The following is a 12,971-nucleotide window of genomic DNA, read 5'->3' as shown; positions in this document are numbered from 1 at the left end:
TAACACTTCTGATTCTTTATAATCTAGAAATATAAAAACACATTTTTAAAGTTGCATGTAAAATGATGCAGCATATTTATTTCATCCAATTTTGGGATTGTCAATCTTAAAAAGCTGGTTCGCCCAAAAAGAATATTGGCATCATTTACTTATGATTCCCTTGTTCCAAACCTGTTTAATTTTTTTTAATCTGTTGAATACTAAAGAATATATTTTGAAGAGTGGTAAAAACATTTAACCATTAACTTCCATGGAATTAGTGTTTTCCTAAGTAAGTCAGTGATTAGTTTTTCAGCATTCTTCAAATTATATTCTTTTTGAAACCACTTGTGGCGAGTAAATTTTTATTAGGTGAGCTTTCATATTTAAATTTCTAACATTCTATATCTTACAATGTTTATTGGATTTTAGAAATGATGTATACATTCATATTCTTGAAAAATATCTGCAAAGAGCATCTCTGACGTTATTGCCTTGAACATTCTCCTGTTCCTGAGGTCTTGCATCCTGTGATTGTTCTTCCTCTTCTCTTACATCATCTCTCCCATAGAATTCTTCATTGCGTACTTCACAGAAGTTGTGTAGCACACAACAAGCAGAGACTATACGACTAACAAGAGTAATGTGGGCCTCACATTGCTTTAGCAGACAACGCCAGCGTCCTTTCAGGCGCCCAAAAGCACGCTCTACAGTCATTCGAGCTTGACTTAAGCGGTGGTTAAATTTGATCTGTTCAGGTGTCACTCCTCTTCCCTCAGGATAAGGCTTCATCAGCCAGTGTGACAGAGGATAGGCAGAATCCCCTAAAAGAAAAAGTGGCACATCAATTGCCTCAAATGTTTCAGTCCAGGTCGGCAGAAGGGTGCCACTACTACCACGATCAAAGAGTGAAGAGAGACAAAAAACACGGGCATCATGAACTTTTCCTGGTTGCCCAACGTTAATGTCCCAAAATTTCATCTTGTTGTCAACCACAGCTTGCAAGACAATGGAGTAGTTTCCCTTTCGATTGTAATAGTCTGCAGGTGTGTTGGATGGAGCTTTAATGTTTATATGTGTTCCATCAATAGCTCCTGCTACTTGAGGGAATCCCCACCTGTCACGAAAGCCCTGCACAATCATTTTGAACTCTGCTGCAGAGGGTTTTTTGATGTATTGTGGCTTCATTATCACATTTATTGCAGTCACAACTTCTTGAGTGATGATGCAGCATGTGGACACCCCAACACCAAATAAATGTGAGATGGACCTATATTCAAGATTAGTTGCCAGTCTCCAAATACATATCGCCACACGAATTTCGACAGGAACTGGTTTTCTGTATCTAGCATTTTGCCGAGTTAGCCAGGGCCGGAGTGTGTCACACAGCAGAATAAAGGAGCTTCTTTGCATTCTGAGATTTTGCAGCCATTCGTGGTCCGTCCAAGTATTATTGATGTATTTCCACCAGTCACAACTACGTGGGAATACCCATATTGTCCTGCAAAAATAAACAACGAGAGAAAAAAAATTATGTAGACATTCTTGAAATATTTTTTTGGAATAGTAAAATTAAATTCATGACAGTTTAGGCACGTATTAATAGTACACTTTCAATAAACTATTTTACAATAAAAACCCACTCATAGAACATTATGCATTTTTACATTTTCTAAATATTTAATTCTACGTTACATGATGATTTATTGGTTTAAGTCAACACTTAGCGATAAATAAAAACAAGACCATCGCGCGCGCTTTCTCTCTCACTCACTCATTCATACATGCATGTGTACATATGAATGTGTGTGTGTGGAGGGAAATTACACATACCTGATGGATCTTTGGAGTCTGTGGGTTAGCAGCACGTAATCGCCATTCAAAATCACAGCCCGCCTTTTCAGTGTATAATGCCGCCTTACAGCTCTTCGTCGGAGAAGATGAATTTTAAAAATGTTTTCTCGCCGAACCCTTGACTCCTGCTCAAAATTATGAATCAATATAACAACAGCAACAAAAAAAGCAACAACAAGCCCGCAGATATGTTGTGTTTCCATCGGGACGGATCGCAGATGAGGGCGCATTTCCGGTAAACAAACCCAGGAGACGTTGACCAATGAGAGAACAGTTTACTCGCACGTGACTTGCATTAGAAAATTTGGTCCGTTTGGAAATTTTGCAGTGTGAAAGCGATCCGCTCCAATGAATAATTGCTACATTGTATCAATTGTAATCGCTGTTTCGGAACAACTGAATCGATTCACAGGTGTGAAAGCACCCTAAGTCTGTTTTCACTGAAGCGCAGTCATCATCATGTTGTGTTGGCCTCATAGATGCTGCTGATCAACACATTTGGTTTCTAGAATTGATATTTCTCGAGTTCTCCTGCTCATTCAGTCATGATAGATGATGGTAAATGAACTTGAGAGAGAGTAATATCCGGTGGCATCTGTCAAAAAGTTTGATTGATACCCTCCATGCCCCTTTTGGGGCGGGGCTTCCGGTGTAAACCCCGCCCCTTTCCGTTAATTAGACTCTTATCAGTTGAAGTAAATTAACAATTCCGGTAATCAGATTCTTATCAGTTGAATTAAATTAATATTCCGGTATTATTACATTAAAATGAGATATTTTAATATTATGAAATAGATTTTAATGAAATAAAATATATTAACCGTTATTAAAACTATATTATACAGTATTATATTTTAAATATTTTAATAAATTCAGTTATTATAATTATACAATAATATATTGTAATTATTGTTTTAAATTATGTTTTTATAATTAAATTATAATATATTATGTTAATATATTATGTTACAATTAATAAACTAAGGTATATGCACAGCTGTGTTGCCTTTGCTCTGTTGTGGTCAGAACTGCGTGTCTGTGTATGTGTGTGCGTCTCTCCGGCTCGGGTGTGGGTGTGGCTTGGGAGGCTGGCTGTGCCTGCGTGGGTGTATGTGTGCAGGAAATTTGAACCGGTTGAAGCGTGCTTGAGAAAGATAAAAGACATCTGATGACTTTTACAGCGAATGCGTGTATCTGATAAGCGAACATTATGACATCACTACCCAAATTTTGTAGTGAGTGTATGTTTCTTTAAACTGAATGTTTTTCATTGACACACACATTTTCAAATGAACAATCTAAAATCTAACTGAATGTTTTTCACTCAGAATATAAAACGTTATCATACGGAAAAAAGGTCTTTAAAATACTATTGATTAAACTTAACGCATGACTAGAGTTTTGTTTTTACAAACCAATAGCATTGAAATAATTCAAGCTTATGATTTTGCACTTTTTCAACACAAAATGTAAGCTTTTTATGTATGTGCTAAAAATCCGTAATTTTGCGCCACTGTTAGAGTTTGTATGTTACAAAGCATACTTGCTTTTAAAACTGTCGGTTCACCAAATTTACTTAATGTTGTTCCCTTTCTTCTGGAGTTTTTAAGAACATCAATGTTTCATTTAAGGAAAAAAATGTGATGTTTTGAAATACAATGGTTACATCAATATGGTCCAATGAGAGTTAGAATTTCTGGGTTTCATAATATGGGGATATTTTTAACCTCTAAAGTGTCCCAAGTAACAATAATAACAACACTTAGCTACAGTTATTTGTATCGTAGTTGAATGCTACACGCAATACTGTCAACAAAGCACATCAATATCAAAGAGTAAACACATTTTAATTTAAGAATACTTTGCAGTAAACTTTAATGCTTTAATAAGTTTATTTTATCAACCCCTGAATGCAGGATGATTTTTGAAACATTTCAGTATATTTTATGACCACTTCCATCTCACCAAATGATTTGACCTAATTCAAGCAGCCATTTTCTGCTGCACTTTTTAACACAAAATGTCTTTGCAAACTTTTTGCATATGCGTTAAAAGTCTCATAGCATCTGTTATGAAGCATACAGCAAAAGTCGTAATAACCATTTCTACTGCCAATTGTCTTTTGTTGTCTAATTCTTCATAATATTTTTTTTTTACGAGAACTATGAATCTACAAAACTAAATTTAATACTTGCCACTAAATCCGCATTAATATGTTTTTGCAACAGTGTCTAATGTACAGTGTATTGAAAATATTTTCTTTTCAACTGTCGTGAAAGTTTGAGTTTTAAATGTTTTGGATTTAAACCGGTGACAACCAACAATATTATGTATACCTTTTGTTCATACACTTTTTCAAATGAATGAAAAATTATGAAAAATTATTGTACGTCAGTACTTCTAGATTTAAAACTAAATTGGGCGACAATTTTTAGGTTGTCTTTCCAAACTGACTACAAAATCGTTACACATGAGAAGTGTGTGTTATTGGGTTGTCTTAAATGTCGACCAACTTTTATTAAATGATCTGCAGTTTATACCTTTTTTGGTTTAAACAAGTAACCAGTCCTTGACACGCTATGCAACATTTTAAATTTTTTATAAATATGTAAATATTCATTTGGCATAAATATAGAACTTTAATAAATTTCGACAATATTTCTATTATTTGTTTCACATCGTCATGTTTAGCATCTAGCTCATTTTCTAACTATTTACAGTACAGGCATAGACACTTTTCAGAACAAGCAATAGGTCATTTATACCGCTATAGACTTTGAATGCACCAATTAACACTTGGCCAATCTTGCGACTTTACTTTAAGTTAATATTTTGTATGTAAACCTGATCCTGTAAATTTAATCCAAAATTTAAAAATGACTAGGTTGGGTAATGAAACGCCAAGCAGTTTATTTTTTCTTTAGAAATGCTTGTAGAATTGAAAATCTACTTAGTTACATTAAAACATTTTACTTGTTTAACACAAAATAATAAGTTCACTTAAGCTGAAAAACGTTTTATTTCAAGCACATATACACTTAAATAGAGTAGTACATAATGAACAAATATGGATTGCATAACAAACAAATCAACTAAAAAAATATAAATATATACAGTCATACATTGAAAAACAGGGTACACCAGAACAATAACGACATTACTGAATATCTAACCAACAAAGAAATGCTGCTAAAAGCATTCTGTCATGTTCTAGAATGTGGTTGGTCATAACTTTCACAATCTCAGCAATATTTGTTATTTTGTTTTGTGAAACCAGTGACACACAAATATCTGTTATATATGTAGACATACATAGAACCTGCATTATTCCCATCTCATCACTCAATTCAGTCAACACCTCCAGAATTTTTGTAATGGTTGCACAGATAGCACCATTGCTACGAACACACAGGTGTGTCAATTGATTTATCGTATCGGCCCGTGAGTTTAAGGCCCCTCTCACAACGTCCATTTCTCTCTTGAGATTTTTCACACGTTTGCCATCTCCTGTACAATCATGATTAGAACCACATGCATCATTAATGATCTTCTCCAGAAGAAAGACCATATGGTCCCTATAATGCTGTTAACATGTCATCCACAATTGACCTTATTTGACAATGAAAAACAGTGTCGCACTCCGTCAGCATTTGGAGAACAATAGCAATCAGCCATCTTTGCAAGGGGGTGTCAGAAGAAATCAGAAAATATTTTTTAGAAAACTTTTTTTATTACAATACAAAGTATGTCCCATAATCGGTGTAGATCATACGCAGTAGTACCTTATAGATGATGCTGGTGTCCTTAAACAGCGATAGTTCAGTCTTATAGTTCAGTGCAAACAAGACCAAAGTAGGATCTCTGGTCCTCGGAGATAGTATCTTTTTATGTTTTTAGTCTTTTTACTCCTGATCAATGGATTCTTGTAGAAAGTTCTGGTATCAGTGACTGTGCCCAAAAGCATTACCCTACTCCTTGGTAGCTAGTAGTAACAATGGGCTGCTTTATCTACACATTCAATCAGGCCCACCTTCACTTACTGGTCAGCACTATGAACATCTGCCATGATGTCATAAAAGTCATGAATAAACATTTAGTTAACATCTTTTCATTTATTTAAGACATAGGTGTGATGATGTAGGGATACCTAAAACTATACAGGGTCATACCATAAATATATTCACAATGAAAGATTTTAGAGAACTAATATTATAGATTTTTACATTTCATGGAAGTTTTAGGTTGACAAAATTTAATGCTCAGCTGAAGACATTTCAAAATCTGGTTGCTACATAAAAAGAGATGTAAAATAAATTTGAATGTTTTTATGCAAATATGTACTCGCTTTTCAACATTATTGTGCAGTCTGAATTGTTCATTATAGTCATCTATTTGGTTTCCTATTAGCGCTGAAAGCAATTACATATTTAATTAATAATTGGCATATTTCTTCATACTGTTGTTTTTAAAAGAATGATTGAGAAGAAATACGCTTACATCTACACTTACATATTTGTTTTGGAATTAAAAATGTAACGATACAAGACACGCTATTTATTTTAAGTGAAATATACTTGTAAGGAAATACAATTACATTTATGAAATATCCCATATAACTTATTACAATGCCTTTGAGGTAAAGAAAGAGAAAAAGTTTAAGAGACGTTATCCATAATTGGTTATTAGATTAAAAATATTTTAAGAAGTCGAGTTTGGTTAAAAATCTAGGCCTACTAAAATTGGATCTGTTAAAACATAAAGAAGTTAAAGTTATGCTTTATACGTTCTGGTGATATATAAACATACACTTTAGCATCACTATAATATAGATAATCTACGAGTACCAACATTTACCAATTTGACACAAACTTGACAAAAACTGTTTGTATATGTTTGTTGCAGAGTAGCAATAAGTATTTTTGTTTTTATTGTTGTTATGTGACACTAAATCTATTTTCAGACCTATAATTTTAGTGAAATACTTATAAAATTGAAATAACAAGCTTATAAATTTAGATAAACAACGTGTGCTAGACATCTTGTTAAATAGTTAAAGCTACTGATTGTGCTAATTGAAAATTTAGCATTTTATTTAGCATATTTAGCCATTTTAAATATGCTAAATAAAATGCTAAATTTTCAATTTATATGTAGCATAAATGAGTATGTAGCAGAAAACAACTAGTCTCATATGTCATGTTTGTGTTCAGAGGTCTAAAAAGTACTCAAAAATGCTACTGAAGTGAAAGATTAAACAATGTGATGAAAATTGTACACATATAAAGGTATAATCGTTTGAATGTTAACATACTGAGTAAAACAAAGTGTGCTACATGTAAAAATAGTACTTGTGTAATAGTAAAAGAAACAGCAAGAATGAATTCATAGATTGTTGTTTAAACTTCAAAATCTCTCACAACACAGCATTAATGAACAACATACAACGCTTTATCCTGCTTTAGAACCGTCTGTGTTAAATTGTATTTAACTATCAAGCTACAGGCACTAAATATAAATTATTCATCATGCCTGAAGTTGTAAAACCCATGAATTAACTTGTGCAGATGTTGATTTGTTAAAGTCAAGCCTTTTGGGGGGATCAAAACAAAAAAGTCAATATTTCCATGTTTACTGTGATCTTTTTAGTATAGTATACTGTAAAAGTATAATTTCAAGTGTCACAGTAGTAAACATTAAGCACACAGTTAACTATAACATTTTTATTTGTACATCCTGTCAACTTATAAGAATAGTAGTTCACTTTTACTTGTAGTAAATAAATAGTTTGTGATGTAAGGATGCATTTATAGCCCCTTTCACACAGTGATACCGGTAAATATCTAGAAAATGTCCGGAACGACTTTACGGTTATATTGAAAAAAGCGCTGTTCACACAGGCGAGGACGTTACGGAAATTTTCCGGAAAAGAGCATTCACACATCCATTCCAAAATACCGGTAAATTCTGACATCATTCACCACAAATGAGCTTTAAACGGCTGCGCTTGTATCTGTAAACATTTGACTAAATTACAAACTCTGTGGATGATCAATATTGTGAACAACTTTCGCAGGATCACTTTCGCATGTCGAGATGTTCATGATATGTGTGTGTGCTGGCGCTCACAGGCTGTTTTACAGGCACACGCAAAGCTTGAAGGTAAACAAACAACAGCTTATCATAAGCATCTCATCGATGATTATTTACACAGTTGGCATTAAGAAGAACATAGAAACGGGATCTGACTAACTTCTAGCAGCTAAATGTGTCTGGAAAAATATTCAAAGGCTTTTATTCTCACAAACCGCGCGGACGTAAATGCGTCTGACTGTTGTGATTGGCTAAAGCAGACATCTTACGTCAGCACGTTCTAGACGTGCACGCGCTTATTACGGCAATCTTCCTTCTGCATTCACACAGCGCAGCATTCCGGCAAATTGCCGGTAATGTTACAACTTCTCTTTCCGGAAAATAGCCAGAACGAATTTACCGGTATTTTCAAAAAGGACCTGTTCACACATATAACCTTTCCGGAAAATTGCCGGCAATTTTCCGGAAAGGTCTGTATGTGTGAAAGGGGCTTATGACAGCATTTTAACCATCCATGTGCTCATACAAACACACACACACCACCCAAAAAGACCTGTCGGTGCTGTGTACTCGATGCTTCAACACTTGGAGCACAGGTCTGACTTTCCAACCAGTTTAGCGTTTTCATTTCTAATCATAAACTGTATAGTGCTCTAGTATCTTGAAAGTACACTTGCAAGAGTACTGTTAGTATAGCCTTAGTTAACTAGTAGTGCACATAGCATGTACCACTAGGGATAGTTTGTTATTGAAAACATGACATGCTATTTGTAGAAGCCATTTTGGAAAGAGCTGAAGTAACCACTGTGGGCATACAGTATGTTGAATTGTCCAATCAATCAAAAGAAGTAAAAAAAAAAAAAAAACTACAAACCAAATGTACTTAGAACACATACTGTAATAACATTGTGCGCGTATAACAATGAACAAGCATATGACAAATAACTAAACCCTTTCTGTTTTTATAAGTTTAAATATACTTAAGTCAGGTTTAAGTTTATTTCAGTGCAGCATCTAATTTAAATTTTGTGGATGTGTATGCAGGTAACAGACTGAATGTATATTTTCTTAACAGCTTAAAAGAAGTGTACTGATAGCAGACTTACTGGGGTTGATGAGTATTGTGGAGTTCGATGTGACGGGACATGACTTCTAAAGAATCAAAGCTTTTTGACTGTAAATAAAATTGGAAGTTGTAAAAAGTACTATATTTTTTAAAGTAATGAAGTAAAAGTAAACAATAATTTTAATTGTACTCAAGTAGGGTACAAATCACAAAAGTAGACATTAAGTACAGCAATCACCTAGCATTGTTTGAGTGCCTTACATCTTGTAACTATATTAAAGACCAGTCTAAAAATGTCATAATATAATTTAATAATGTTCATAGAAAGACTGTCATTTCATTGTGTAAGTTGTATATGGTCATATTTTGGTAAATTCATCGAACATGATTTTACTATGTACTATGATTTTACTATGAGTGTATGATAATTGTTTATTTGAAAACAGCAATATTGTAAATACAGACCATTGCAGTTACAAAAAAAAAAAAAAAAAAACAGTTCATCAATTAGATAAGCAAATTTCTGTAGTTTGAATTGAAGCTGTATGTCTCTTTTTTTTAATATGCTGTAAACAATTTCACAGTGGCAGGGTTCTCATGAATTACTTTATAGGATAAAGTTATGTACATTTTGAAAATTAAGTTTCATGTATATTTATTGAATATCAGCTTAACTAATACAATAAAATTTTATTGACTTTACAAAGTGTGGAGCCCTAATTCACGTAAATGCATTTGCTCTGCAACCGCATGGATGTTCTGACAATATCAGAAGAACAACTATTTTTAATTTCTTTTAGAAAAGATCTTTAAATTATTAGATGCTTACGCACAACAGAGCCGATTGGTATATTTGCAGAAGAAGTTTGTAATAGATTCAATAAAAATAAACGTACAGTACATTAACAGCTCAGGTAGAATAATTTTAAAAAGTGTTTTGTCTATTAGAAAAAGAGGATATGTTTTCTGACTTTGGTTTAGTACTTAGTGTTTTAAATGTGTTATTTTGTAGCATGACTCTTGAGTTAAGGAAATGTAAAGCAAGATAATAATTAATGACCCTGTGTCATATCACACCATGTATATTACCCATTGATTTAAAGTAAAGTTGTTTTGAAAAAGCTGAACTTTGAATGTTCAGGTTTAGAGAAGAAGTTGAAAAGGTTTTAAACTTCTATTAAATAGTTTTTAGTAGGCATTAAAGAATATTGTCAACATCACGCATGCTGTTTTTAAGCATTTCAAGTTTTTTTACTCTCTTTGCAAGATGGTATAGCAATATGTTCCCTATCATGACTGCCAAATGTATTGCTTTCTTATCGTCAGTGTCATGTGTTGTTTCATACATCTCAGAGGGTTTCTTTAAGTGCTACTGAACCAAAACAGTGAATTGTTGTTGGCTCGTGACCTAGGCCTAAGACCTTGTTCTTGTTAGGCCTAAGTCTCAAAATAAAAGTTACAACTATAAGCCAAAATGTTGTCATTACAACCTAAGATATGGTATTTACTGGGTTAATATTGTAAAACGTATAATTTACTTTAATAGACAAAAAGTATGATAATATTATGATTGATCCTGTTCTAAAATACAATATGTATTAATAATGTTAAATACAACATGTTTATATATATAAACATGTTGTGATAGTGATATGATAAAGAGAGAAAATGATAGTGAACAATAAAGAGTTGATTAAACAAATAACGTATTATAATTTTAAACTTTTATTTTAAACTTAAATTAAAATTTTATTTATGGTTACACCTAAAAATAATTAAGTCTAGTTTTTTTATATATTGAAAACAACTGTTAAATAATGTTAGTTATTTACCAAAATAATGTTTAACTTATATTATTTAAACTTATATGTAGCTTAATTCATATTAAGTGTTTGTTAACTTCATAACAATTTGACAATTAAAAACTTCATGATGTATCATTAAGGTTATTAGTGTTGAGCCATCAAACTCTAATAACCAACTCAGACTATCCAGTTTAGATTAAAACATCTATTTTTAATGTAGAATAGTCTAAACAGTAGGCATCCAAATATTTGTATAATTTTATTTATTGCATTACATTTAAATAAAGTGGAATAATCATGAGTTTTAAATAAACATTTACTTATGTAGAACAAAAACAAATAAACAAACAACCATACATAAGCTCATATTCCATTGCCTGTGAATATATAGATATGCACTTCATTTTGTAATCACCTCATGAGCTATACTATTTAGAAAAAGACACAAATAATCTATTAATATTACATTCATGGCCCATGTAGAGCTGATCTACAGCCATTAATTCTGCTCCGTTAACCAGCTCTTGACTCTATTCAGTGTATATGTGCTTGAAATAAAACGTTTTTCAGCTTAAGTGAACTTATTATTTTGTGTTAAACAAGTAAAATGTTTTAATGTAACTAAGTAGATTTTCAATTCTACAAGCATTTCTAAAGAAAAAATAAACTGCTTGGCGTTTCATTACCCAACCTAGTCATTTTTAAATTTTGGATTAAATTTACAGGATCAGGTTTACATACAAAAATATTAACTTAAAGTAAAGTCGCAAGATTGGCCAAGTGTTAATTGGTGCATTCAAAGTCTATAGCGGTATAAATGACCTATTGCTTGTTCTGAAAAGTGTCTATGCCTGTACTGTAAATAGTTAGAAAATGAGCTAGATGCTAAACATGACGATGTGAAACAAATAATAGAAATATTGTCAAAATTTATTAAAGTCCTATATTTATGCCAAATGAATATTTACATATTTAGAAAATTTAAAATGTTGCATAGCGTGTCAAGGACTGGTTACTTGTTTAAAGCAAAAAGGTATAAACTGCAGATCATTTAATAAAGTTGGTCGACGCTTAAGCCATCCCAATAACACACACTTCTCATGTGTAACGGTTTTGTAGTCAGTTTGGAAAGACAACCTAAAAATTGTTGCCCAATTTAGTTTTAAATCTAGAAGTACTGACGTACAATTTCGTAATTTCTCATTCATTTGAAAAAGTGTATAAATAAAAGGTATACATAATATTGTTGGGTGTCACCGGTTTAAATCCAAAACATTTACAACTCAAACTTTCACGACAGTTGAAAAGAAAATATTTTCAATACACTGTACATTAGACACTGTTGCAAAAACATATTAATGCGGATTTAGTGGCAAGTATTAAATTTAGTTTTGTAGATTCATAGTTCTCGTAAAAAAAAAATATTATGAAGAATTAGACAACAAAAGACAATTGGCAGTAGAAATGGTTATTACGACTTTTGCTGTATGCTTCATAACAGATGCTATGAGAATTGTGTAAAATTACAGACTTGTAACGTATATGCAAAAAGTTTGCAAAGGCATTTTGTGTTAAAAAGTGCAGCAGAAAATGGCTGCTTGAATTAGGTCAAATCATTTGGTGAGATGGCAGTGGTCGTAAAATATACTGAAATGTTTCAAAAAAACATTCTGCATTCGGGGGTTGATAAAATAAACTTATTAAAGCATTAAAGTTTACTGCAAAGTATTCTTAAATTAAAATGGATTTACTCTTTGATATTAATGTGCTTTGTTGACAGTATTGCGTGTAGCATTCAACTATGAAACAAATAACTGTAGCTAAGTGTTGTTATTAATGTTACTTGGGACACATTAGAGGTTAAAAATATTCCCATATCATGAAACCCAGAAATTCTAACTCTCATTGGACCATATTGATGTAACCATTGTATTTCAAAACATCACTTTTTTCCCTTAAATGAAACATTGATGTTCTTAAAAACTCCAAAAGAAAGGGAACAACATTAAGTAAATTTGGTGAACCGACAGTTTTAAAAGCAAGTATGCTTTGCAACCTACAAACTTTGACAGTGTCGCAAAATTACGGATTTTTAGCACATACATAAAAAGCTTACATTTTGTGTTGAAAAAGTGCAACAGAGTGCAAAATCATAAGCTTGAATTATTTCAATGCTA

The sequence above is a fragment of the Danio rerio genome, chromosome 4 (assembly GCF_052040795.2).
Source record: "Danio rerio strain M-AB ecotype USA chromosome 4, GRCz13ab, whole genome shotgun sequence".
Lineage (NCBI taxonomy): Eukaryota > Metazoa > Chordata > Actinopteri > Cypriniformes > Danionidae > Danio > Danio rerio.
The sequence above is the reverse complement of the archived record's forward strand: the minus strand, read 5'-3'. Positions refer to the sequence as shown.